General features: G+C 48.5%; 1 protein-coding gene across 3 annotated transcripts in view; it reads left to right on the top strand.

Annotated features, from left to right (window-relative positions):
- The window catches only part of LOC146079549 (pyrimidine-specific ribonucleoside hydrolase RihA-like), an 83,867-nt gene that overhangs the window by 26,344 nt on the left and 29,929 nt on the right, over positions 1-27,594 (top strand). The window lies entirely within an intron of this gene.

Genomic DNA, 27,594 nt, shown 5'->3' with positions numbered 1-27,594 from the left:
TGACCAAACCGTGATTAATTCCGGAAACATTGCCCATAACCGTAGGAGATCAAACTTGATATCCCGTATCAACTCCCTAAATGGTCTGCTCCCAAGGTCATTCCCGCCCACATGCAGAACTAATATGTCGGAAACCCTATTGAGCCGAACAAAACGGTGAAATTCCTGCAGCACTCCACTCCATACCATACCGCGTTTTCCCAGCCAGCGAACCACTGCCTCCTCTCTATCCAAACCCAGCTGGCGGCCGTTCGGTCTGACATCCGCCCGTAAAGCTCCCCAAAAGACATATGAATGTCCTAAAATCCAAATCAGGCACGGAGGCTGCCCTAAAACAGAAAAACACGGTCAACCTCAACAATCCCCTAAACGAACATAAGACCGAAAGCAAGACGATTCCCACCGCCCAATACGCTTAATCAACTCATCCCCAAATCCCATTCTAGCAGCCTCAGTTGAGGCCCCAATGCGGAAAGAGTGACCCGCGTATTCCTCCCCCTTGAGGCCCAACGTCCGCAGGACTGCTCTAAACACACTTGTGAACTGAAACCGTGATAAAAAGGATCCATTCGCATGCATCAGCAAAGGATCCCTTTCCCTGCCCACTCTGACCTCCTTAAATATCCTCAGCCGTGCCACCGGGCACATATCCGACCCTGGTACAGAGAAGAGAACTACCTTCTTCCCCCTCCCTAACTGATCCGTCTTAGACCTCCTCACCACTAGCTCCACCCTATCCGAGTATAAATCCACATCCTCTCCTAACAAACCTCCCGGCCTGGACACGCTTGGACTCACGAGCTCCCCAATCCGCAGTGCCCCGAAGAAGGCAAGCGAAAAAGCTACCCCAAACAACCTTTCCTCGAAATTGGAACTACAGACCTCCCCTAACTTCATGCCCATATTCTGTAACAACTGGAAAGACACCGGCCTTCTCTGATCCTGTACGACATGACCTCTCCTCCAACCTTTTAAAGCCTGCGCAATCAGGAAATTCTTAGTGACGTCAGGCCTGCCGCCTGCACGAAACCCAAAAGCCAAGCCCGCCATGCAGCGCGTGATTTTTGCCACTGACCAACCAATCTCCTTACAATGGCCTATATATAGCAAGACAGCCAACTCGTCATCATCCTCCGTCAGACCTACTACCTCACGCCATTCTAACCAGCTTCGGGGCCAAGGATTCCCTGATGAGCTGATCGACTACCCGTCCAGCAGAGCCCAGAGCCGACTCGGGAACCCGGTCCCCTCCCTGTCCGCCTCTGGTGCCAACTCCCGAAAACGCTCCCACTGTGAACGAGATAAAGCATCCGCAATGCCGTTAGAGACACCGGGAACGTGCCTAGCCACAACCCACAAATTCAAAGCCAGACATTCCAATACTAACTGCTGCAAAACAGTGACCACTGACGGTGAAGATGCCGACAATTGGTTAATAGCCATGACAACCCCCAAATTATCGCAGTGAAAACAAATCTTCCTATTGCGGAATAGCTCCCCCCAAACAACTACTGCTACCAAGATAGGAAACAACTCCAACAATGCCAAGTTTTTAACCATGCCTCTCTGCACCCAAGACTCCGGCCACCGGCCTACACACCAATGTCCCTGGCAATATGCCCCGAACCCACCACTCCCGGCCGCGTCTGTGAAAAGGTCTAGCTCAGTAGCGACGCATGTGTCTGACATCCACAAAGCTCTGCCGTTAAAAGCTTCCAAAAAAGTTGCCCACACCCGCAAGTCCCCTTTCAACTCACTACCTAATCTGACAAAATGATGAGGAAGAACCACCCCTGCTGTCGCTGCTGCCAGCCTCCTGCTGAAAATGCGGCCCATAGGCATAATGCGACACGCAAAATTCAATTTGCCCAGCAAGGATTGCAATTCCCGCAATCTAATCTTCTTCAACAGCAATGCCCTCCCTACCTCGGCCTTCAAACCCAGCAATTTCTCCTCGGGCAAGCGGCACTCCATATTCTCGGTATCAATGACAATACCCAAAAAACTGATCACAGTTGCAGGGCCCTCCGTCTTACCTGGAGCAAGCGGGACCCCAAAGTCTGCCGACACCCTTTCAACAGTCCTCAACAATAAGTCACATACTCCGGTCCCCCCAGGACCAATACATAAGAAGTCATCTAGGTAATGAATAACTGAACTACACCCAGAGACATCCTTAACCACCCACTCCAAAAAAAGAACTAAAGGCCTCAAAATAAGCACATGACAAAGAACAACCCATCGGTAAACAACGATCAACAAAAAAATTCCCCGTCCCAACAACAACCCAACAAACGCAAACTGGTTGGGTGAACCGGCAGCAAACGGAATGCCGATTCAATATCAGTCTTTGCCAATCTGGCCCCTTTCCCAAACCGCTTCACCCACTGAACAGCCGCGTCAAACGATGTATAAACCACCGAGCAGATGTCAGGGTCAATGCCATCATTGACCGACGCCCCTTTTGGAAAAGATAAATGGTGTATAAGACGAAACTTGTTCGCCTCCTTTTTTGGCACCACCCCCAATGGAGAGACTATCAAATCTGGCCATGGTGCCGACCCAAAAGGTCCAGCCATACGACCCAGCTGCACCTCCTTACGCAGTTTATCCTGCACCACCTCTGGATGCTCCCTTGCAGACTTCAAATTCCTCCTCAAGCCCCCTGAAACCTGCACGTCGGAAGGTATCTTAAAACCTTCCCTAAACCCCTCCTCCAACAACACGGCTGTCTGCTGGTCAGGATACCTACGCAGATAGCCCAGCATCCTTTCCAGCCGAACCGGTGTCTCCCCCTTTTGAATTACCGTCCCGTGACTTCCCTCTGAAGCATTTATTTGCACCATGGGTCCCTCCACACGAGGAACATTCATGTTTAAATTTGCATTTTGCCCCAAAACGACATGACCCGTCATTAAAGGCAAAGCAGAGTCCCTTCTGCATGGCCGTCCCATTTGTGGCCTCCCTCGGCCCCCCCCCCCGTCCCCACGAAAGGGCTGCCCACTTTTTGTGGGAGCCGTCACCTTTAACCATAAAGCAATATCCTTATGGTCCCAACGTATGTTAGGGCGAACAGCCTTCCTCTGCCTAAACTGCTCATCGTACCTGAGCCAAGCCAAGCCCCCATACACACGGTATGCCTCTCCTATCGCATCCATGTAACAAAACAAGCCTGAACAATTGTCAGGTGCCTTCTCCCCAATCACACTAGCTAAAATAGCAAATGCTTGGAGCCAGTTCGTGAATGACCGCGGTATCAGCCGGTACCGCCGCTGTTCCTCCTCCTCCTTCTTCTCCTCCTTACGGGGCCTATCCAGATTAAAACGCTCTAAAGGGAGCAATGAAAATATATCAACGTATTCCCCTTTCCAAATCTTCTCCCTCACCTCCTGCTTCAGGTGGGCCCCCAATGGCCCCTCAAAGCATACATACACCTCCCCTTTTGCAGTGTCACTGAGCCTTCCACTCTCCTCCTGCGTCCCAACACTGCCCCCTTCTGCCCCTGCACTACTGCTACTTTGCTCACCGCCGGATACCGGCACCCCGCTGCTCACCGGCACCCCACTGCTAACCGGCACCCCACTGCTAACCGGCACACTATTACTGACTGGCACACTAATGCTAGCTGGTGTGCCCGCATTCTGCGGCACCCATGCTGCCGCCGGGGACGGCCCCGCCCCCTGCCGCAAACCCACCAACCAATCTGCAAAACCACTCAATAATTCAGTAAAACCTCTACTCATTTCCCCTTGGAGGGCTAACCCTCCCCCCCCCTGACTCTGCGCTAAAGCATTAACAGACATAGACTCACCAGGCTGCCTGGGGGCTGTGAACCCAGCAGCCGCAGGTCCAGTGTCCTGACAAACTCCAGCCAATGAGGAAGGACCAGGTATTTCTCCATCATCTGCTGACGCTGCAATCTCTCTTCTCCTGTCATCCCGACCCTCAGGTACAGCACCAGCCGGCGTGACCTCGTTGGAGGCGGAGCCAGCTGTGCGCCTCTCGCTCCGTGTACCAGGCCTGCGGTCCTCAGCCTGTACTTCTGCCCCCCTGGCACGACTCACCCCGCGCTGGGCAGCAGCATGCCCCGCATGCCCCACCGCACCAGGTCCAGTACCACGCAACGCCGGATCTTCTTGCACGTGGGGGGGATCCCTCCCGCGCGGAGGGTTCCGCCTGCTGGTTGGATTCCTCCCAGACCTGGTCCTGAGGGCGGAAGGTGCCCGGCCCGCAGCCTGGCCTGGAGGGTCCCTAACGGGGCTCCGTGAACGGCGCTGAACCCTGGGGGACACAGATGGGCTAAAGCGCTCCGGAGGCCTGGACCTCCGAGGCCGTGCACCCGCTGGAGCAGCCTCCTGCGTTGCTGCTCCCAGTCCCCCCAGCAGACCTGACATCTGCTGCTGCAGCCACTCAGTCCCTCTGGTGCCAGCTGCCTCCCTGAGGGCAGCAAGCGCAGCGGATACCTCCGCATCAGCGTTGCCTGGGGAAGCCATGGGAGATGTCACGCTGCTTAGCTGTTGAGAAAATCTCCCAGTGACCCCTATTTCCTGTCTGAACCCTGCTTATAAACCCCTCCAACACCCCGTTAAGCCCCTCCCCCTATGACCCTCTCCTTAAGCACTCCTCCTATGACTAACTGCTAGTCAGCTCCCTACAAACCCTGTCAGGGGAGCCTACCCCCAGGCTTTGCCTCCAGTCCGGCTCCTACATTGCCGCTTCTCACACCGATGCTGATACTTATGTACTAACATATGCGATCAACATCGCTGTGCGGTGACGGAGGCCCCCGCGATAACTGTGATATGGTGTGCGGGGGTCTCATCACATCCCCGGGCTCTCTCTGGCCGGGAAGTAGAGGCCCTTTGCCCCTCCTCCTCTCCCCTGAAGCAGGAAGGACCTCCGGCTGTGTTTTCTAGGGGGAAGAGGAGGTATGGCCGGGAGTGCGGTCAGCATAGGCGGTGGGCGCCATTAATTACCTGACCAGGCTGAAGCCTGGTGCTGTCCCCGGTGACCCTGGGCTGTGGTCACCGGGCTGATAGTGGTGTAAAAAAAATAGATGAAAAAACTATTGTTTAAAACTGTGGAACTATGAGTCCCAGCAAGCCATCCCCGCAAGCTGGGACTTGGAGAACCACAAGTCCCAGCCTACGGGGCATTAAAGGGCCCGCTGGGTCTTGTAGTTCCACAGTTAAAAAAATAGTACAATAAACACACACTGACACAGTGAAAATAAAAGTTTAATACATACATTACACACAAACTGATACTTACCTATCTTGATCCCGTAGGTAGCCCTCTGTCCTGGTGTCCGGTGTCCTGTGTCGTCCTCCAGGTCCATGTCGGCGGTCCGTGTCGTCCTCCAGGTCCATGTCGGTGTCCGGGTCCGAAGAAATCCATGTTGGAGCTGTGGAAGGAAATCCTACTCACCTGGTCCTGTGCTGAAGATGTCTTGTCTTGGTCCGCCGTAATCCAGGTAATCTTCATGCTGTCGCCGGTCCCCGCACTGTCCGCATCGCACTGAGGAGAGATGCAGAGATGTTTCATACTCGGCGCCTCTCCTCAGAATGATTTCTATTGGCCGCCTAGCGGCCAATCAGGAGCCAAGAAAGTCGGCTCCTGATTGGCCAATAGGCGGCCAATGAAATCATTCTGAGGAGAGGCGCCGAGTATGAAACATCTCTGCATCTCTCCTCAGTGCGATGCGGACAGTGCGGGGACCGGCGACAGCATGAAGATTACCTGGATTACGGCGGACCAAGACAAGACATCTTCAGTACAGGACCAGGTGAGTAGGATTTCCTTCCACAGCTCCAACATGGATTTCTTCGGACCCGGACACCGACATGGACCTGGAGGACGACACGGACCTGGAGGACGACACAGGACACCGAACACCAGGACAGAGGCTACCTACGGGATCAAGATAGGTAAGTATCAGTATGTGTGTAATGTATGTATTAAACTTTTATTTTCACTGTGCCAGTGTGTGTTTATTGTACTATTTTTTTAACTGTGGAACTACAAGACCCAGCGGGCCCTTTAATGCCCCGCAGGCTGGGACTTGTGGTTCTCCAAGTCCCAGCTTGTGGGGGAGGCTTGCTGGGACTCATAGTTCCACAGTTTTAAACAATAGTTTATTCATCTATTTTTTTTACACCACTATCAGCCCGGTGACCACAGCCCAGGGTCACCGGGGACAGCACCAGGAATCAGCCTGGTCAGGTAAGATCTGGAGGGGGGGGGGACCCCTTTATTGGGGTGGTCCCCACTCCCCCAGGGCCCCTGGCCAGGCTGACTGGTTGGTAGGGTTAATGTTTTGGCCGCGGGACCTTATATAATAAGTGTCCCCCGGCTGTGACATTACCCTGCTGGCTGGTTGTGCCTGGGGCTGGTTCTTAAAATACGGGGGACCCCTACTCATTTTGTCCCCCGTATTTTGGGAACCAGCCCCGGACCTGGAGCCTGGGGCTGGTTGTTAAAAATCGGGGAACCCCTATTTGTCGGGTTCCCTGATTTTTAATTACCGGCCCCGGCTCTTTCAGCCTGGTGCTGGTTACAGCTGTGGGGGGGACCCCACGCTGGTTTTTTTTTTTAAATTTATTTTTTATTTTATTTTTTTTACACCTTGCAGCCTGCACGGATCTGACTGATCCGTGCAGACTGCCAGAAACATTCGTATTAGCAGCCGTATATATGGCCAGCTAATAAGAATCATTACACCATCGGAGGGTTACAAATCAGTCGTATCTGACTGCTTTGTACATTCCCCTCCGGAACACGACTTTGCATACGACTTAAACAGTCTTATGCAGTCGTAGGGGAAATACTAATACGAAAAACTAGGTTTTTCATATTAGTAAATTTCCCCCATAATCTCGCACCAGCAAGCATTTAAGCATAGACACACCATACGTGGAGCATGGCATGCCCTTAACGCAGAGTTTGTGCAGTGAATCCTACTGTAATCTCACTCTTTCTAGATTTCAAAAGTAGGCAAGTATGGTACAAAATGCTCCCGGCCTTTGAAAATAATAAACCCTTATCACCACATATGAAGGCAAAAAGGATTCATTTTTGTGGCTCTGATGAAAGCCGATACTGGTGATCAGAAAGAAGTAAAGTGATGCCATATTTGACCGCTTTACTTCTGAATTTGAGGTATGGTAGATACTGTGCATGTGCACAGGGGCCGGCTGGCAACTTTTAGCCTGGGGGGGGGGGGGGGCAAATTCAAGCAAATGGGCCTTATTGTGATCGGATCGGTGAAACGGACGTACGGTCAATTTCACCGTATGTTTCCCGTACGCGGACGGTGAGCGTAAGTCCGCCCACAGAACAGCCGCACACGGACGGTCACAAACACCGACAATGGGGAGTGGCGTTCAATTGAGCGTACGCCACCGTGCAGGGACGGATCTCCCTCCTAGCCACCGATACCTGGCGTACATCACGTATACGGACGGGTCTCGTCCGTTTTCACACCGACACCTTACGTATATCTGAGCGTACGCCACAGTGCAAGTAGAGTCCAAAAACATAATTGTTGCTCTTAGATGTGGTTTACTGTGTGTCTTTTTACTAAAAAAAATAATAAAAAACTGGTATGTTTGTGTTACAGTGAAAAAGTTGACACATGTCGACTTCTGTGAATTGAGTGTCCTGCTTTTTAAAGTATACAAAAACACTTTATGAATGGGTGAGATGGTTATTGCAGCATTGCTTATTGCATTCAGATGTATGTAATTTACTTGTACATTAATTAGCAGACCCAGGCGTCCGCTCTGATGCGGTAGCTCTAAGAGTGGTCAGGAGCACTCTTTGGCTTCCTCCTGTTTTTGGTCCAAAATGCACGGTGCGTTCGCCGATCGAGGCAGTTGTAGCACCGTACATTTTTGGTGCACACCCCATGTACGCCCATGTTTACACCCAGTTTTCCGCATTATTCCGGCCGCTCCCATAAAAACGCCCACATGCTGCCCACAATGACCATACTCTTGTGGACAGGTTTTTTCGCACGGAGAGACCCGTCCGTGAGTGGTTTGAGGTCGCCGCACATGCGCATAGCGAAAGCTATGCATGCGCAGATGAAAAAAAAAACCCCGATCTGACCGCATACGGTCCCACCGCACCAACCAGAATAACCCCCATGGTCCAGTCTTTCCACAAACATGCGACATTGAAAAAATGGGCTTGAACTGGACCTTCATTCAAGCATACATTTAGAAGTCTAAGTACCATAGGATGTATACAACATAGCGATAAATATACCGGTTTTTCCAATATATGTAAAACGGATTGCATATTCAATGCTGTTGCCCTTGGCCAGAAAAAAACCTATAACCCCCTCTACGCCGTAGGTGCGCGTCAAAAATTTACACCGTACTGCCCATTACACATTACGCCACACACCTTATGCATTACACCTTAATGCCTATTACATATACCACATTCTGTGATTATTACACATTATACCAAATGCCGTAATGTCTATTTTATAGTATACCAACACTGTAATGCCTATTACATAGTACAGTATGCCACCAAACTGCCACTTACTGTACCTACATGATTGTTGCCAGTAGGTACATGCTTGTTGCCAGGGGTTACATTCTGATTGCCAGTGGTTTCTTGCTCCTTGTCAGAGGATTTACATGCTCCTTGCCATAAGGGGATTTACATGCTCCTTGGCATAAGGGGATTTACATGCTCCTTGCCATGGGGGGGGGGGGGGTGTTACATGCTTTTTGCCCTTGGGGATAGCATGTGGTTTGTCAGGGGATTACATGCTATGGTCATGCTCATTACTATGGGGGATTACATGGTCATTGCTCCCTGCGCAGCCTGACTGCAGCCTTTTAGGAAGAGAGGTCCAGCCAGTGTGATGCCCAGCTGACTGCAAGCTAATACAGCTGCTAATAAGCCTGATGATGTGAGCTGTGTGGAGTCAGGCAGGGACAGACTGCCTTTTCTCTGACTGGCTGGCCCCAAATGCTTAAATGTGAACCATCATGGGGGGTACAAGTCACCCTGCCTGCCCCTGCATATGTGGATCTGTGGCAGTCCACCCCAGAGGTGTCCCTGTGCCCTCAAAGAAGGTCAATTGCAGCTAATGCTGCTCAGAGAAAGAACTGCATTTTTATAGAAACAGCAGGGCTGTGAGGGGTTAACAGACAGCTAGTGTCCCAGCTCCCCTGCACTTGTGACAGGAAGCTGAGAGGTCAGAGGTGATCCCAGCAGCAAGGTGAGAGGGAGGAAGTGTGCAGAGAGTGAGAAGACGTGCTGGAAGCAGGGTGATACTCAGGCAGAGAGAGGAGAAAGCCCAGCAGCGTGTGTACAGTGAATGGAGAAGCTGTTCCCTTGTCCTGCACTGAAGAGGAGATCAGGTGCTGCTGATAGGTGCCAGGCAGAGTGAGACCCAGAGAGGAGTGAGAGACCCAGAGAGGAGTGAGAGACCCAGAGAGGAGTGAGACCCTGAAGAGTCATGACCAGCAGGAGCTGGCATCTGCAGCTGAGAGTTAAGGTACAGGAGCACCCCTACCCCCAGGCTGGCCTGCACCCCACATTGGCCCACTTTACTCAGCTATTGAAGTGGCTCTCCACTGCATAGGGGACAACTGTTATTGGGGTGCTGATCACCCTGCGACATTACCAGCCCAGAGACACCTGCAACACCCCTCTGGCTGCATGCCAGATTTGCCACCACTGCCAAGCCTATATCTACAGCCTTCGTTGTATGTCTAGCAGGGGGTTGCCCTAGGTAACGGGAACCCGCCTGTACCCTATTGAAGGGATTGTTAATTTGCTCTGCCATGCTCGTAGTCAGTGTGCACACTAAGGCCCTTATTCTGGTTGGTGCGGTCAGAGCCGCACACGGGGCTCCGACCGCACAAACCAAGGGCCGCCCACCAGACGGATCGCCACGGCCGTCCATACACGGACGGCTGGCGATCCGCTCAAAAATGGTGGAGGCTACGCCTCCACCATGGTGGGAGCTGCCCCCTGCCTTCGATGGTCGACGACCATCGAAGGCAGGCCCGCACGCCGCGGCAGCTCCCGCAAGCTCAGACCACACGGACAATCGTCCGTGTGGGAGCTTGTAAGGGGGCTGAAAGCTGACATCCGGCGACGTCAGCTTTCCGCCCCCATGTCATGGTAATGAGGGCGTCATGCCCTCATTACCATGCATACGCCCCGCGTTTGCATGGGAACGCCCATGAAACGCGGGGCGTACACATAGGGAAATGAGGGGCTGAAGCCCCTCACGCCCCTATCCGCCCCCTTTGCGGCGGACGAAATCCGTCTGCGGCGAAGGGGGCTGCACATGCGCAGAATGACCTCTGCGCATGTGCAGACAAAAAACATCGGCGGTACGGCCGCACGCGGGCCGTACCGCACGATTCTGAATAAGGGCCATAGTTAGGTCCTAATTCAAAGTGAGGATATATGTCGACGTGGGACCATTATGTTGACACGTGACTGTGTATGTTGATTCATTTGCCAATAGATTATATTGAGGTTTCTGAGCCATTTAAATTGATTGCTAGATAGAATGATTATTGTTTGATTGTATGCTTTACTGTAGGTGTTTGTTCATTGAGTATTTCTTCTTGTCATTTGTCATTGAGATATTGCAGCGGTCAATCCGTGTGTTAGTAAATAAATTACTGTCGCTGCTAATCGTGGTAGAGTTGTCGTTTGTGGGTCCCTTGGGTTGTGCCGTTCCCTGCCACAGGTTCCCCAGCAGAAGCCGCGAAGAATCCAGAAGCCGCCGCCGTCATCAGCTCCAGATTAAGGTACGCCATCTTGCACCACACCGTACAGGGGCACTGTCACACTTGGCGTCACGAACAGGATTGCACAAGACCCCTGTGAACGGCAAGATGTGGCGATCGCAGTACATAGAACCGCTGGAGATGCAAAGAACCGCCACTCCACCAGCACAAGCCAATCAGAACTCGATTGGGGCCATCATCGAAGCGATGACCGAAATGACCAGGATGATCCGTGAGATGCGTCAGGAATGGGCGGAGGATGAAAAGGAAAGACAGCAACGTAAAGGTGGCAGAAGGCATAGATGGCAACAGAATCGCCAATGGAGGTCGGAACGACTACACAGTGACCGAGCCGATGTATGCCCACAGACTGTGAGATGGCATGGGAGAAGAGGTCCAACGGCAGTGTTCCAGAACACGTCAAGAGCATCCGGTGTAACGCAGATGACTGATAGGTCGCGAACCGGCCCAAGAAGGATCACAGGTCGTGTCCTGTGGTTTGATGTGCCACGCGGATATGGATACATTAGACGTGCAGACAACGGGCGTAGCGTCTATGTCCATTACACCGCCATACAGAACGAAGACCCCCAGAATTGCTTTCGGAGCCTGAGCGATGGTGAAGCCGTCGAATTCGAATTAACAAGTGGGAAGAAAGGCACCAAGGCCGCAAAAGTGACGGGGCCGAATGGAACGCCGGTGCTACGCAACAGACATGCCCCAGAACAACAGTGGCACTACCCGCACCGTAAAGAGCCTCTACCATACCACCAATACACCGGAAGTACAGCTGAACTGAGAGAGGTCAAGCTAGAAAAAGAAAGAGTGAACAGCAACCCTCCTCGACCAGGACAGATGCCCCGCCCACCAGAACCTGAGATCACGAGGGCAAGTGAGAAACCGGTCATGTGGAGTGAGGTAGTCCACCAGAAGCAGCAAGCAGCGACTAGGCCTCTTGCAGAGCCAACCAGAGAGTACGTGCCTAGAATGGATGATGCCGATTATCGGGTGGCGAACCTAGGGCCAAGAATGGTAGACCAGCAGAGAAGCCCCGAGACCGTGGTTCAGATGGCTGTGACGCAGACAGTAGAGCCACCAGAAGCAGAACCAGTGGTGCCACTGCATGAATCCAAGGCCAAAGTAGAAGCACCAGAGAGAGAAGACAAAGCCAAGATCTGTTTCATCGGTGGGAAGCCGGTAACAAGTGGTGAATATACGACCATCTCAGGAGAGGAATTCGCCCTCAGAATCCAGCAGGCGATACAGAGGTCGAAGAGGCAAGATCGAGAGGTGAGACATGCCTAAAGATGCGTACATCGTGAGAGTGGGCGCCATCCATTGACAGCCTTGGAGAAGCTGGACCGCAGAGGGATGGAGGTCCTGTGGCGGGGGGATGGTTGACCTGGGGAGCCCACATTAGATATCAGGTGGCAGGAAGGTAGTGATGCTTATAGTTGTTATTGAATGTATAATTGTTCGCACCTGTTTTCATTTAGCGTTTGAATGTTGTCATGGACATTGACAGGACTTTGTCAAGAACTTGTTGGTCCGGGTAAGTTGCCTGCGGACAGGCAAATTTCCAGCAGGGAGGTGTGTGGCAGTCCACCCCAGAGGTGTCCCTGTGCCCTCAAAGAAGGTCAATTGCAGCTAATGCTTAGAGAAAGAACTGCATTTTTATAGAAACAGCAGGGCTGTGAGGGGTTAACAGACAGCTAGTGTCCCAGCTCCCCTGCACTTGTGACAGGAAGCTGAGAGGTCAGAGGTGATCCCAGCAGCAAGGTGAGAGGGAGGAAGTGTGCAGAGAGTGAGAAGACGTGCTGGAAGCAGGGTGATACTCAGGCAGAGAAAGGAGAAAGCCCAGCAGCGTGTGTACAGTGAATGGAGAAGCTGTTCCCTTGTCCTGCACTGAAGAGGAGATCAGGTGCTGCTGATAGGTGCCAGGCAGAGTGAGACCCAGAGAGGAGTGAGAGACCCAGAGAGGAGTGAGAGACCCAGAGAGGAGTGAGACCCTGAAGAGTCATGACCAGCAGGAGCTGGCATCTGCAGCTGAGAGTTAAGGTACAGGAGCACCCCTACCCCCAGGCTGGCCTGCACCCCACATTGGCCCACTTTACCCAGCTATTGAAGTGGCTCTCCACTGCATAGGGGACAACTGTTATTGGGGTGCTGATCACCCTGCGACATTACCAGCCCAGAGACACCTGCAACACCCCTCTGGCTGCATGCCAGATTTGCCACCACTGCCAAGCCTATATCTACAGCCTTCGTTGTATGTCTAGCAGGGGGTTGCCCTAGGTAACGGGAACCCGCCTGTACCCTATTGAAGGGATTGTTAATTTGCTCTGCCATGCTCGTAGTCAGTGTGCACACTAAGTTAGGTCCTAATTCAAAGTGAGGATATATGTCGACGTGGGACCATTATGTTGACACGTGACTGTGTATGTTGATTCATTTGCCAATAGATTATATTGAGGTTTCTGAGCCATTTAAATTGATTGCTAGATAGAATGATTATTGTTTGATTGTATGCTTTACTGTAGGTGTTTGTTCATTGAGTATTTCTTCTTGTCATTTGTCATTGAGATATTGCAGCGGTCAATCCGTGTGTTAGTAAATAAATTACTGTCGCTGCTAATCGTGGTAGAGTTGTCTTTTGTGGGTCCCTTGGGTTGTGCCGTTCCCTGCCACAGGTTCCCCAGCAGAAGCCGCGAAGAATCCAGAAGCCGCCGCCGTCATCAGCTCCAGATTAAGGTACGCCATCTTGCACCACACCGTACAGGGGCACTGTCACAGATCTCCAGTTGTTAGTAAGAAAAAAAATGCACATTGGAATTTCCTCCAGCCCACCAGAAACGGATTAAACAATCCCTCTCAGGCACAGTTGCGCCATTGAAAGTAACATAAAAAAGCCATCTTGTAGCACATGAAAGCAAGAACCAAAAAGCAAAACATTTCCGATCTTGTTAAATACTGTCCCCATAAAAATCTACAGGTATCAAGGCTGCCTGGGTTGGTAGCCAGGATGCCCGGGAAGCAGGAGATGTCTCTGGCTTTCTATTATCTTATTATAATTTAGCAACACTTTATTCTGCACTTAAAACATGAGGAATCCTTAGTGTCTTTATACTTTAAGGACAGACTTGTATGATAAATATGCAGCTACAATCTCTCTTGAATAACATTTGGGAGTATAAAGTCTGAAATCCTTTATACAATTACAACTCTACAGCTGCATTCTTTTATGAGATTCCGAAATGTGCACATGATACAGCTGCTACCCAGATGAAAACAAATCATACAGTATAAATCTGTCCAGGCATCGCAGCAAGACTTGGCAGCCTTACAGTTCATTAGGGTATGACTCAGTCTCTTCCTATTGCTGTTTCTTCCCTATTATTCTGTCCTAAGTGTACCAACAACACAATTGTTACATATACACAGATCGTTACATACAGTAGTTGATGAGGTGGAAAAAAGATTAGTCCATCATGTTCAACCTAATTTTGAAATACTGCGGTGCACAAATATATAATGCCTACATATTGACTAAGAATTCTAAAACAAACCCAAATGAAATCAAAGTCTATGTTTTAATTTAGAATTCCTCAAACCCAGAATGGTTGTTTTTTTTCTTTTTTATGGTCCATAATTATGCAATGTATACAATGGTTTATAACCCTGGAAACTTTTTTCTTCTTTTTTAAATTTTCAGAAATCATTTTAAGATATTGTCTCGGTTACAGCCACAGATATACAGTATGCATATATATTTCCATTAGATTACAGAGTTTTGTAACAGCCTTATTTTGTGTGGTGCATAATTTCGCGAATATTCTTGTCCTATGATCCACAATTTTCACCGGACTGTATTTTATATAGGTATTAACAGACTGGTGAAATTTGTTGTTTAAAAAACGTAGGCAAAATGTTGTAGGTATATTGGAATCCTAGTATATAGGTTAGTACCATCCTTCACTAGGTTATAAACTGTTCCCTGGTAAGGTAAATGATATTATAGCAGGAGTGTATATTATAGCAGGAGTGTAGGTAGACCCTTCAAAAATATACTTTTTACGTGGTTATTATCAGAGCCGGCCCTAGCCTAAATGATGCCCTAGGCAAGATTTTGGCTGGTGCCCCCTAGCACCGCCACTAGTTCCGCCTCTGACCCTGCTCCCCTTTCCCAGCAGCATCAACCCTCATCATAGCAGTCATCATTTTGGTGTTCCTACCCGCAATATTTTAAATAGAAACAGTGCACACATTCGGTGCGCAGCCCAAACAGGGGTGTGTTCTTGCTGGGAAGGGGCATGGCCACACAATAGTACCCCCAATTCAAATTATGCCCCACAGTAGTGCAACTTTATTCACATTATATCATGCGATGGTGTCCCTTATTCACGTTACGTCACACAGTAGTACCACTTTACCTTATGTACATTACTCCTCACATTATTCACATTATACCCTTAGAAAAAAATCCTGAGAAAATATTGTATATTAAGCACCTCCATGGCCACAGTGTGTGCTGGGCAGAGGAGAAGAGCTGCAGCTGCTGCTGTCACTTAAGGGAGAGGGCCCGGGGCCCCCACTGGGCCCTTCCAACAGACTTTGGCCTGGGTAATTTGTACCCCCTACCCCTTTCTCTCAGCACCTCTGATAATACCACACAGTAATGCCCCTTACACATGAAACACATTATTAATGTCCTTATAACCATAATGCCCCTTACACATTATGCCAACCTTTATTAATGCCCTTCATACACATAATGACACACATAATGCCCCTTACACATATGTTGCACATTATTAATGCCCTTATACACATGACACACATAATGCCCATTACACATATGTTGCACATTATTAATTCCCTTATACACATGACACACATAATGCCGATTACACATATGTTGCACATTATTAATGCCCTTATACACATGACACACATAATGCCTGTTACACATATGTTACACATTATTTATGCATTTATACATGACACACATAACGCCCCTTACACATATGCCGAACACTATTGCACAACCAACCCACCCGCAGACAGCACTAGCACAGCAGCTAACACTGTGACCTCTGCCTCTGCTTGGATACAGATGTTTCCACATACATCCTGCCTCAATAGGCCATGCAGCTCCTGGCCAGTTCTGCTAACGTTGGGTGCCTTTTTTGCTGAAAAATCATCTTATTTGCATTCTTATGACCAACACACACAAGGAGCTTCCAGTGATTAAAAAAATGATATGTGTGTGCGACTGTGGCAGTATTTGCATACGGAATGCAATGTTACAGTGATTTCCATGAATACACTATTTCATATGCAGATACAGCCTCACTCACACACAGAATATAGGCATGCTGCATATCATTTTAATCAGCAGAAGCTGCTGGTGCCCCTAGGCATTCCAAATGCCCTAGGCCAGGGGTGTCAAACTGAAATTCATCGGGGGCCGCATCAGCAGTTTGGTCACCCTCAAAGGGCCGGTTGTATCTGTAGGTCCCCCTGTATAATTATAATGCCCTGACACCACAGGCTGCTCCCCCTGTATAATATAAAATGAATGCCATGACACCACAGGCTGCTCCCCCTGTATAATAATAATGCCATGACACCACAGACTGCTCCCCCTGTATAATATAATAAAAGTAATGCCATGACACATAAATGATTATACAGGAGGAGCAGCCTGTGGTGTCATGGCATTATTATTATTATTATACACGGGGACACCTCAGGAAACAGCAGATATATATATTTTTTTTTATTGTGAGTGTGATCCTCATCCTCACTTACTGTTTCTCCGTCTGTCCTGCAGCTGCTGCGGCTTCCAGCTTTTCTTTACTGCTTGCTGCGGCCACACTGTCCCCGACTCCCGGTCCAGCTTCCCTGTCTGCTCCTACTTCTCTACAGACGCATGGGCGGGCGGCGTCATCGTCATGACGTCCCCACCCAGTGTCTGTCACTGCCGGGCATCAGAGGGAACAGGCGGCCGGGCCCTCCTCCACGTAGCCGTGGAGGCCGGCGGCCATGTTTCTGTAGCCGCATACATATGTGCATACAGGAACATGGCCGCCGACAGTGGAGGAACAGGTAAGGCGGCCGCGGACGTGGACGCGGCCCGCAGCACTCCTGTTTTAGACACACTGCCCCTGCGTGCTATCTCCTCGCGCGGGCCACATGATGAGGTCTGGCGGGCCGGATTTGGCCCGCGGGCCTTGTGTTTGACACCCGTGCCCTAGGCAATTGCCTAGTTTGCCTATGCCTAAGGCCGGCTCTGGTTATTATAAGCGATGTCAATACCCACAGCCACTGATATTCCCTGGGGTTTATCATCTCAGGTACTAGTCAGGCCCTCAATGGTTTTGCTGCCAAAATTGGATGAGATTGGGCCCATCCCATCGGGCAAGGACGTGGGTATGTGTAGCTCACTACTTGTATCGATTTTAACGGGATACACTCAATAATAGGGGAGGAGTAATAGCCAATATGTGACAGTTATAGGCCCTGCTCCGCTGGAGTTGCTATATTGTGCTTGTACTTGCAGTGGGTGTTAAGTATTTGTAACAATTTAGAATGATGTATCTTATAAGGTGTTCCAGACAGCAGAAAATAGTGTAGCAAATTTGTTGCACAACATTCTATTGCATGAGTGTTTGTAGCAATTCAAAACAGCAATATGCCCCAGTACTGGGATTTGTTACATCTCTTTCTACTGCAGTAATAACCTCTTGTACCCTTTTTAAATATAGCAATAGTGTCTGCCATCACAACCTTTTACAGCAAAGTATTCCATATCCTACCTGCCCTTACTGTAAAGCAGGGGTGGGGACGGCCCCAGTAGCCAGTTTGTGAGGCCCGCCCACCCGCCCGATTTTCTGTACCGGAAATAAGGAAGAGACTGGGAGTCTCAAGTGACGCGGGCGGATGCGCGATCACGCAATAGCCGGCCAGCGTCCTGCAGCACTGCAGCATAGAGGGGAGATACTTTTAAATGTGATAATGTTAGAAGCATTTCCCACATTACAAATGGCCCTTCTGTGAAAAAAGGCTCCCCACCCATGTTGTAAAGGATAACTTAATTAGCAGGGTATGAAACTTCCTCTCCTCTAACCTTAGGGGGTGTCGGCATTTCCGGTGCACAGTCCTCATAGTAAACAGATTACCTGACAGTTTTCTGTATTGACCCTTTATGCCTTTGTATACAGTATACAGTATTCATGATATCCCCTTTTGCCACATGTTAAAATCTATTAATGGCCATGGGAATGTGTGTAATTATAAAATCTATGTCAAAAATCACACTCATTTTCATTATAGCATTGCCTTGATATTTTCTATAGTTCCACAAATATTAAATTTTTAGGAATCATGATCATGGAATTGTCAATAGCCAATATTTTCACAGCCAAATGTTAGATGAAGATTATCAACTTCCCCCCAACGCGGGACACTGCAAGTCGCAAGTGGATGTGGGACATCTAAAAAAAAAATGGAACAGTTGGGACGTATGATATTGTTATTATCTTGCCCCTTTTGACAAGCAGAAACTGTTTGTGACTTTCTCCAAGATGATGTACAGCACAAATTTAACTCCGTTGTGTTCTGACAAATTTCCACAAAGACTATTTCTCAACAATTTCTCTTGTGGCTTTTGCAGATTACAAAGTCTCTGTCTACAGTATTTCTATTTTAAACACAACCCATGAAGCAACTCAGCAGCTTCTTGCAATGACTTCCCTTTGCTTCTGCATGGTGTGTAGATCTGGATCTTGGAATTTGCAGCATACCTGCCTACTATTGAAAAAAGCATTTCAGGGAGATTGTGACGATGGCATCTAGAAGCTCGAACATGTTCTGATACATGTGAGAGGCATCATAATATGACATCCCTCCAAATGTAGATGAGCCCCAAAGCAGTTAGTAAAATCGACTGTACTTGTTGAAGAACAGACACTGATTAAAACTTTTAAAATACAAGTAAAGTTTCCCTTGGGCCCCTCAGCTTGGTTTTATTACTCCCAACTTAAACGTTGGGTAGAAAAGGTGGGTGGATCTCCAAAGTCTTTCCATGCCCCCCCCTGACCATATTTTAAAGAGATTAACTACAGCTTTATCACGTGGGGCCATTTCCTTTTGGTATGATTTACTGTCCCCTCCGGATTCGCTAGTTAAGTTCCCTGCTCAACTGAATTGGGAGAATGACCTCCACCGCACCTTTACTCTGAAACAATGGGAAACTATCCATAGGTCTTCTTTTTACCTCTCTAAATGTACCAATCATGCTGAAATGCATGTTAAATTACTACATAGATTGTACTTTACCCCAGCTAAATTACATAAAATATGGCCTGCTACCTCTAAACTTTGCTGGCGCCTCTGCAGCCACGAAGGTACCATTTTCCATGCTTTTTGGCTTAAAGTGTTTACCCTCATCTCTGAAGTCCTCGGTCTCACACTATCTCCGGACCCCTCTGTGGCTTTATTACATTGGTATGCTAGCTCAGTACCCCAGTCTGCCCGCTATGTTTTAGGCCATATCCTACTATCTGCCAGAGCCACTATTGCCCAACACTGGAAATCCCCTTTCATACCCCCATTTGACAAAGTGGTCTCTAAAACTCAATTCAATTTTGAAATGGAGACCAAAGGGGTCTCTTACTCCACAGCACTCTCTTCACCTGTTATGCGATGGCTCCCATGGCACGTCTATGTCACAGAGGGAAAGGGAGCACCATCAACACATACTATGTCACAGTCTCAGCCTTCTCCTTTTGATTTAAACGAGTTACCATCAACGGCCTCTGATGTCTAACATATTCGATGTACTTTGCTTATCTTTTGTCCTTTGTCATTACTTTAAACCATCAATACCTTTGTACGCCCTGCTCCCTCAATTCCCACACCCCTTTCCCATTGTTACCCCCTTTTTTTTTAATGTTGTTTACCCCCTTGTTATTAAGATGAAAAATTTGAAATAAAGATTGAATGTTGAAAAAAAAATATACAAGTAGCCTCAAGAAACCTTATTTAAAATGCATACAGCCATAGGGATCATTGTGCATGATAACATATGCAGGGAAATGACACTGATGATTCCATTTGAATGACATCTCTTATTACTTTTTCTAAATAGCAGCTGCATAATGTAGGTAAGGTGCAATAAGGGCATACTTGCCTACTTTTGAAAACTAGTTTCAGGGAGATTATAGTTGGAATATAATTTTGCACAGTGCCCCATTGAGGGGGCGTGTCATGCTCCTCCCAAAGGGCGTGTCTACTTCCATATATGGAGAGATTGTTAAAAGAGATTGTGAACGTGGCACCGACAGCGTGGGCGTGTACTGCTACATCTGTGAGGAATCTTTTAAAATAACGGTACTTGTTTCCTAGCACGGCCACAACGATCATGATCGCGGTCATCGGGGGTAAAATCGGGGCCATCGCGGGTGCGATGGGCCAGACGCGATGCCCGCGATTTCCCCATAGAGAACAATGTTAAATGCCTCAATTTACCCGCGATGACCACGATTTCCCATAGGAAACAATGTGAAATGGATCAATTTACCCAAATTATCATAGGGAACAATGGTAAATGTCCCAAAAACACCCCTGAACATTAAAATGTCCCCCCAAAAGTACTATACGCCACCCCGCGATCAACATGAACCCGAAGCGTGGCGAGCGCAGCGAGCGCAGCGAGCCCGCGAGGGGCGGCGGTTCGTGTCCTCCGACCTTTTCATACCCCCACTATCCACGTCGGCATGGAGTTGAGAATAGAATAGTGTGGCGAGCGCAGCGAGCCACCGAGCCCGAAGCGTGGCGAGCACAGCGAGCCCCGCGAGGGTACGCGGATAGCTTCACAGTTATACGCGTCCCCTCGCGGGCTTCCCAGGTGTCCATGGCGACGCGGACACCTGTGAAGGCCGCGAAGGGACGCGTTTACCTGTGAATCTATCCGCGTCCCCACGCGGGGCTCGCTGCGCTCGCCACGCTTCGGGCTCGGTGGCTCGCTACGCTCGCCACACTATTCTATTCTCAACTCCACGCCGACGTGGATAGTGGGGGTATGAAAAGGTCGGAGGATGCGTACCGCCGCCCCTCGCGGGCTCGCTGCGCTCGCCACGCTTCGGGTTCACGTTGATCGCGGGGTGGCGTAAACTACTTTTGGGGGGACATTTCACTGGTCAGGGGTTTTTTGGGGGGTTTCTGGCCCATTTACCATTCTTCCCTATGTTGATTTGGGTAAATTGACCCATTTAACATTGTTTCCTATGGGAAATCGCGGTCATCGCGGGTAAAGTTACCCATTTAACATTGTTCCCTATGGGGAAATCGCGGCCATCGCGTGTGGACCATTTAAGCATTTTTAGCCGCACACGATGCGACCGATCCGATTTTCACTGTTTTCAATGCATTTCAATGGAAAAATCGGGGGCATCGCGTCGGTCGCGTCGCAGGCCGCTAAAAATTACCCCCGATGGCCGTGATTGTGGCCGTGTTAGGAAACAAGTACCAAAATAACTTTTATCCTAATGTAGATGAGCCCCAAAGCAGTTAGTAAGAGCTACAATACTTTGTAAAGTGCTGGGAAATGGTGCTGATGATTCAATGTAAATGTATCTATCTCTCATTCCTTTTTCCCCCAAAAATGTAACATTGTAATGTGGGCCAGGTAAAATGAGGGAGATTGCTAGACTAATGAGGGAGAGAGGGAGATTGCTGCTATGTCAGGGAGTCTCCTGCAGAATGCAGGAGGGGAGGTAACTATGATGTAACAGTGTAATGTGGGCTAGGTGACATGAGGGAGATTGCTAAACTAATGAGGGAGAGAGGGAGATTTCTGCTATTTCATGGAGTCTCCTATAGAATGCCGGAGAGAAGGCAATTACAGTATGATTTACAGAGTACTGTGATCATATAGCTGCCACCCAGACACAGTAAAATCCTGCCTCGTGCAAGTCTGCAAACTACTTACGAATGGATCGCTGATCACATACCATCTACATCAGGGTTGCCGACTTTTACAATCTCCTCTCCGGGAGAACCCCGGAGAGGAGACTGTCTACATCACTTCTGGGGGCGGGGCCTGATGGAGCATCATCAGTCCCTGCCCCCAGTAATGCAAATACCGCAATACGCGGGTCTCCGACGAGGGGGCGGGGCCAAAAATGCGTGATTTGCATATTTAGCCCCGCCCCCTTCAGACGAAATGCCGCGGATCGCGGCAATTTAACGCTACGGGCTACGGCCACCACAAGGTAAATGAGGGGGGGGAAGGGGACAGCCGGAATCCGGGAGGGTTGCCCCCCTTTCCGGGGGACCGGGAGGGGGACCCGATTTTCGGGATCCTCCCGGCCATTCCGGGAGGGTTGGCAACCCTGATCTACATATCCATTCGCAATACACTCACCATCAAATCATTTTCCCAGTCTGTGCAAGTGTGAGTACCTCTGACCCTTTCGCAACTGTGCGACAGATACAGGCTGATCGAGGTTGGAGAAGATATCACACGCCCTCCTTAAAAACTCCTGGACATGCCTGCGTTTTTAATGACACTCCCAGAAAATGGTAGGTGTCCTCTCCCAAACGCCAGCTTCCTGTCAGTCAACATGCCAGGGGATTGTGACTAGATTCATCACTGGTTTTATTTTTTTCATTTGATTTTTATTGGGGGCTGTCTGGCCTTGCACATGCATGCTATGATCTGTATGAATAAACCCCTTTGGCAGCAGAGTCCTATTACATGATTTCACACTCATGTTTTTGCCCCCCATTTCTCCTCTTTATGCACAGGTTGGTCGTCCATTGGCTTATGTGCCCTGTGCCTCCAGTGTGAGCCAAGCCATCTCTCCATCACCAGTCAATGGCCAATTATCCCTGAAGGTGTCTGCCTTATCCCCCCATCCCACCCAGTGTCTCTCAGCCCCACTCCCCTGTGTCTCTCGACTAATTCCTCTCTGTGTCTCTCAATCTTATTCTATAGTCAAGCTTATCCCACCGGTGTTTCTCAACCTTCTACCCACATATCTCTCATTCTCATACACCAAGTGTCTTCAGCGTCAGATGGGCCTGGAGATTAAATGTATTGTGTGCTTTCGCCAGCACTATGAGGGTGTGACTGCTCATGAGGGTGTGTGGTCTTCACAGGGGGTGGGGTATGTACTATTGAGTGTGATTAGAACTATGGAGGACATAGCTGAAACTTGCCTCCAACCACCTAAATCTCTCTGCCCTATTTGCTTGAAGTACTGTATGCACCATTAAATGCAATGTTTAAGTATGCAGGTACAATTTCAGTGTCCCATATAAAATGGTATAAGAAAAGTAAGGAAACAATAGTAAGGAAACAATTACAGTACCAGTGGCCTGGTGAAGGAGGCCAGGTGCTTTCTCATATGGCATGCTGTATGGCAGGAAGAAAAGTTGTCTTGTCTACAGCTGAACAGAGTAGATTATGTGGGCCTATTTTGATAAAGGTCTGGAGCTGCATCTCCACCATCCCATTGTTAATACGGCCCTGTGTCTCTGAGTATCATCTTATTCCCATATCCCATATGTGATGCAGTCAATATGCTGACAAACAAAATATCAACTGTCAAAATAACAGCAACCATTGGCAGACAGTTAAAATACCGACATGTTCTAAATGCTGACATCAATTATCCTAGCATGGTCAAAGTGTTGACGCGGTCAAAATGCAGACATTTAAAACGTTTGACAAGGTCAACATGAGTTTTTCATGATTTTTTCTTTGGAACCATTTTACAGTAGTTCACAATCCAAGTGGGCATAAAGTTAGATTATAATAGTGTGCCACCACTCCCTCTAATTTTTGTGCAAATGAAACAAATGACACAAAAGAAATTCCGCTAAAGGTAAGTGTCTTCTGTGCTGTGCCTCAGGACGGCGTTTATGGTCCCTTTATCTTCAAGGAATAAATAGTTACAGATCAAACCTATCTCGATTTGCTCTAAAACTGGCTCCCCACTTATCTGCAAGCAGATTCACATGACTTCATTTTTTAAGAAGATGGAGCATATCCCCATTGACATCTGATGGTTTCATCTTTTTTTAATTAAAAAGTGACCCAGCAATGAATTGGTTGAAAAGGGGCCTAAGACATTGCTCTTTGTTCTTGGCCTGCAATACCACACTGTGTGTGATTTATTTGATTAATTTAATTTTTTTTGTGGGGATATTTTGCACAAAATCTTGCTACACAATTATACGAAGTTAATTTTCTGTGTTCCTTGCAAATGCTACCCAAAACCATTTTAAGGAAAGAGATGGGGACTTAACCCTTCCTTCTGGATATCCAAAACCGTAGTCCAAGGTTGTGTCTTCACTGGATCACAGGAACAAAGAGAAAAACTTCCCCCTCTTTACCTTTTTGTATATTCTGAGGCCCTTCTTACCCCCCCCTCCCCCTCTCCCATAAGCTGCTTGCCCGGCAGGTAACTGAACACCTTCCCTGTCCCTCACATTCCTAAACCCTCCTACCTAGCCCAGCTTGCTAGCCCTGTCTCTGTCCTTAAAAACTAGGTCACATTCATGGCCTCAAACTTAAGGGGCCTACAAACGTAGCGATTTGCTGAGTGTTCTGAGCGATGCTAGATTGTTCAGAATGCTCAGCAAGATCGCTCAGCACACAGCGATGTGCCAGTGCTGTGTGCTGAGCAATCTGTTAGGACCAGTGTTCTCGGGGCCGAGCATCACTATTGCTATGGCTTCACACACGGAGTGATGTAGGGGCATTTTCTAGTGAGATCACTTAGAAAATGCCCCTAAATCCCTACTTGCGTTGGCTCCATCAATTCTTTGTCTCCTTTTTTATTTGTGTGCCCACAATGTGAGGGTAATTGCATCTGATTTATGTGCAACTGAAAAGGCACTTGAGTGACTAGGCAGCACTTATTCATACCTCCCAACTGTCAAAGGGTCATTGAGTCAAGTGTACGGTCTGACCACAAAGTCAACTAAGCCAGACCACACAGTTGACCTAATGACCTCTTTGTGGTTTAGCTAAACTGTAAAATTCCCACAGATACTTTACTATGTGGATATCATCCCATAGTAAACTTTGGTCTGCTTTGACTGACAGGTTAGTGGAGCGCTATTGATGTGGCGATCCTTGATTGGTTGTTGGGTCCTGCAAGTGACAGAAGTGACTCAGGGAACCAGCATTCAGGGGAAGGGAGCCCATGTGAATACATGTGTTCCTTTTGTTCGCATGGTTCAGGTTTTTTGTGGTTTGTTTTTTTAACCCCTGGATGCGAGCATGGACAGAAGAGGACAGACCTACACTTGATGTATGTGAGTATCCGATTCGTTATGGACAAGGGGACCAATCTACGTAGGAACATAGGTAAATATATGTGAGTGCGTGTATGTAAATAAAATTGTACTTTCACCACGTGTTTGTGTTTCTATTGGAGTATTGGTGTGGCTGCTTAACTTCCAGTGAGCCCTTTAATGCCATGCATGCTGTTACTTGTAGTTCTCCAAATACCTACATGCAAGGCTGACCAGTTAGGGGGTTAGTGTGATGGCCGGGGGAATTATATAAAAGTGTCCCCTGGCTGTGGCATAACCCTACTGGTGCTTTTTGCTAAAATATGAGGGGACCCTACTTCTTTTGTCCCCTGTATTTTTGGAACAAGGACTGGTTCTAGAGCCCGGTGCTGATTTTTGAGATAGGAACCCTTTTTAATTCCCCCCCCCATATTTCTAACACCAGGATTGGCTCAAATAGCCTGGAGCTCATTATGCCTGGACGGGGGGACTCCACGCCATTAAAAAAAAAGTTCTATTTGCACAATTTGCCAGACAAATGAATGCACGGATCTCAAAGATCTGTGCATTCTTCTGCCAAACTCGCCAGCCAGAACCTGTCGATTTATTTTGGTGGTTTTTGGGGAAATATACACGCACTGTTTTTCCCTGCAGGTGATGGCGATGTGCGGGACCCCTCATTTCCGTTGTCTGGGGCTATACACACGGAGCGATCAGTGATCCAATTCCAAGTCAGATCGCTTTGGAATGGTTTGAAAATCAGCTCATGTATATGCCCCATAAGATTGTTATTTATTATAATTGTAAACATTTTTGATAAAAGAATGTTTAACATACATCATAATAAGGGTGAAATCTTAAGCCCATTAAATAGGGAAGGAAGCAAAACTCTGATGCCAAAGTAGTTGACACCTTGCAATAAGTTTCAATACACAAGATAAACATAACGAATACAAAATGCAGAAATTACTAATTAAAGTTATAATGTAGTTAGCTGGGAGGCAGTTTTTCAATTTCTAGCAACTTTTATTTGTAAACACTGCAGGGCTGCAGTGAACCACTGTATTTACCAATTTTCCTTAAAAGTTACTATAGCATACTATACAGTACATTTTAAATTTCAGTATTCTAGTTAGACCACTAGATGGTGGTATTGGTTTATTTTGTAAATTAGCATTTTTAATATACAGTATAGTCCGCAAACAGAACTTTTTTTTTTCTTGTGGTGTTCATGGGGTAGCTTTGCAAACATATCATTACCAAACATGAAAAGAGGAATAACCAGCCTTTAAAATGTGACTAAGCACTAAGTTTGTTTTGCATAATCTCCAGGAATGCCTAGAAGCATAAGTAAAAACCGGACCCTGACAAAACCTCGGAACGCCGGACCGGACATCAAGCTCTGCATTCCGGAGCTTGGGGTGTCTTGTCCGGGGGGGAAGCATGTGATAGCTTTCACCAGAGACATGGAGATTACAGTTTCCCCGTGTGGTCTAGACCGTTCTGGTTTTTGCTACATGCCTGGACCATAGAGGGATGCTTTTTTCTCCTCCACCCCCTCCTCTCTTTGATACGGTCATTTGGGTCTACAGCAAGTTGGTCGACAAGCGTTGGGTCGACACTGTTAAGTCAACATGGGGATACATACCTCCCAACTTTGAAGGAGCTGGCGGCGGGACGTAGATGCAGACATTGCGGGGGTGTGGCCTAATTTCGGGGGTGTGGTCTATAATCGCGGCTCTCCTGCAAGGCCACGCCCCCATGTTGACGCTATGGGGGCATGACCCAGAGTCTCTGTGATCCTCTAGCCATGACCCCAGCCCCCTGGCTGCGGGAATAGCCATGCCCCCAGCCCCCTGGCTGCGCACAGCGTTTATTCCCCGCTGCTTAGCAGCCGACAGGGGGGACTCCCAACTGCCCCCCCTCACCACGGGACACTGCCGACCGCGGGTGGGACAGCGGGACAGGCCCTGATAATCGGGATTGTCCTGTTAAAACTGGGACTGTTGGGAGGTATGGGGATAGGTTGACATGGGTCTAGGTCGACATGGGTCTAGGTCAACAGGTCATTAGGTCCACACAAGCATTAGGTCGACAGGGTCTAGGCCGACAGTCAAAAGGTCGACATAGGGTTTTTCACTGTTATTTGAGCTGACATGTCCCGACAGGCAATGTTTCATGTCCTACCATCTACTAGGGCGTGGTGGGAGAATAAATAGTGTGCTGAGAGTAGCGAGGCACTGTGCCCAAAGCATTGCGAGCAAAGAGATGCACTGTAAACTGTGTCCATGTCGACTGTGTCGACATTTGGGTAAAAAAACAGTGATAAATCCCATGTCGACCTTTTGACTGTTGACCTAGACCCTGTCGACCTATTGCTTGTGTCGACCTATTTACCTGTCGACCTAGACCCATGTCGACCTAGAACCATGCCGACCTTTCCCCATGCCGACCTAACGCTTGTCGACCTAACTTGCTGTAGAGCCAACGATCCCAACCCCTCCTCTCCCTG

This window comes from Crinia signifera, chromosome 5 (assembly GCF_055691185.1).
Source record: "Crinia signifera chromosome 5, ASM5569118v1, whole genome shotgun sequence".
Lineage (NCBI taxonomy): Eukaryota > Metazoa > Chordata > Amphibia > Anura > Myobatrachidae > Crinia > Crinia signifera.
Note: the sequence above shows the minus strand (reverse complement) of the source record. Positions and strands in the feature narration are given on the sequence as shown.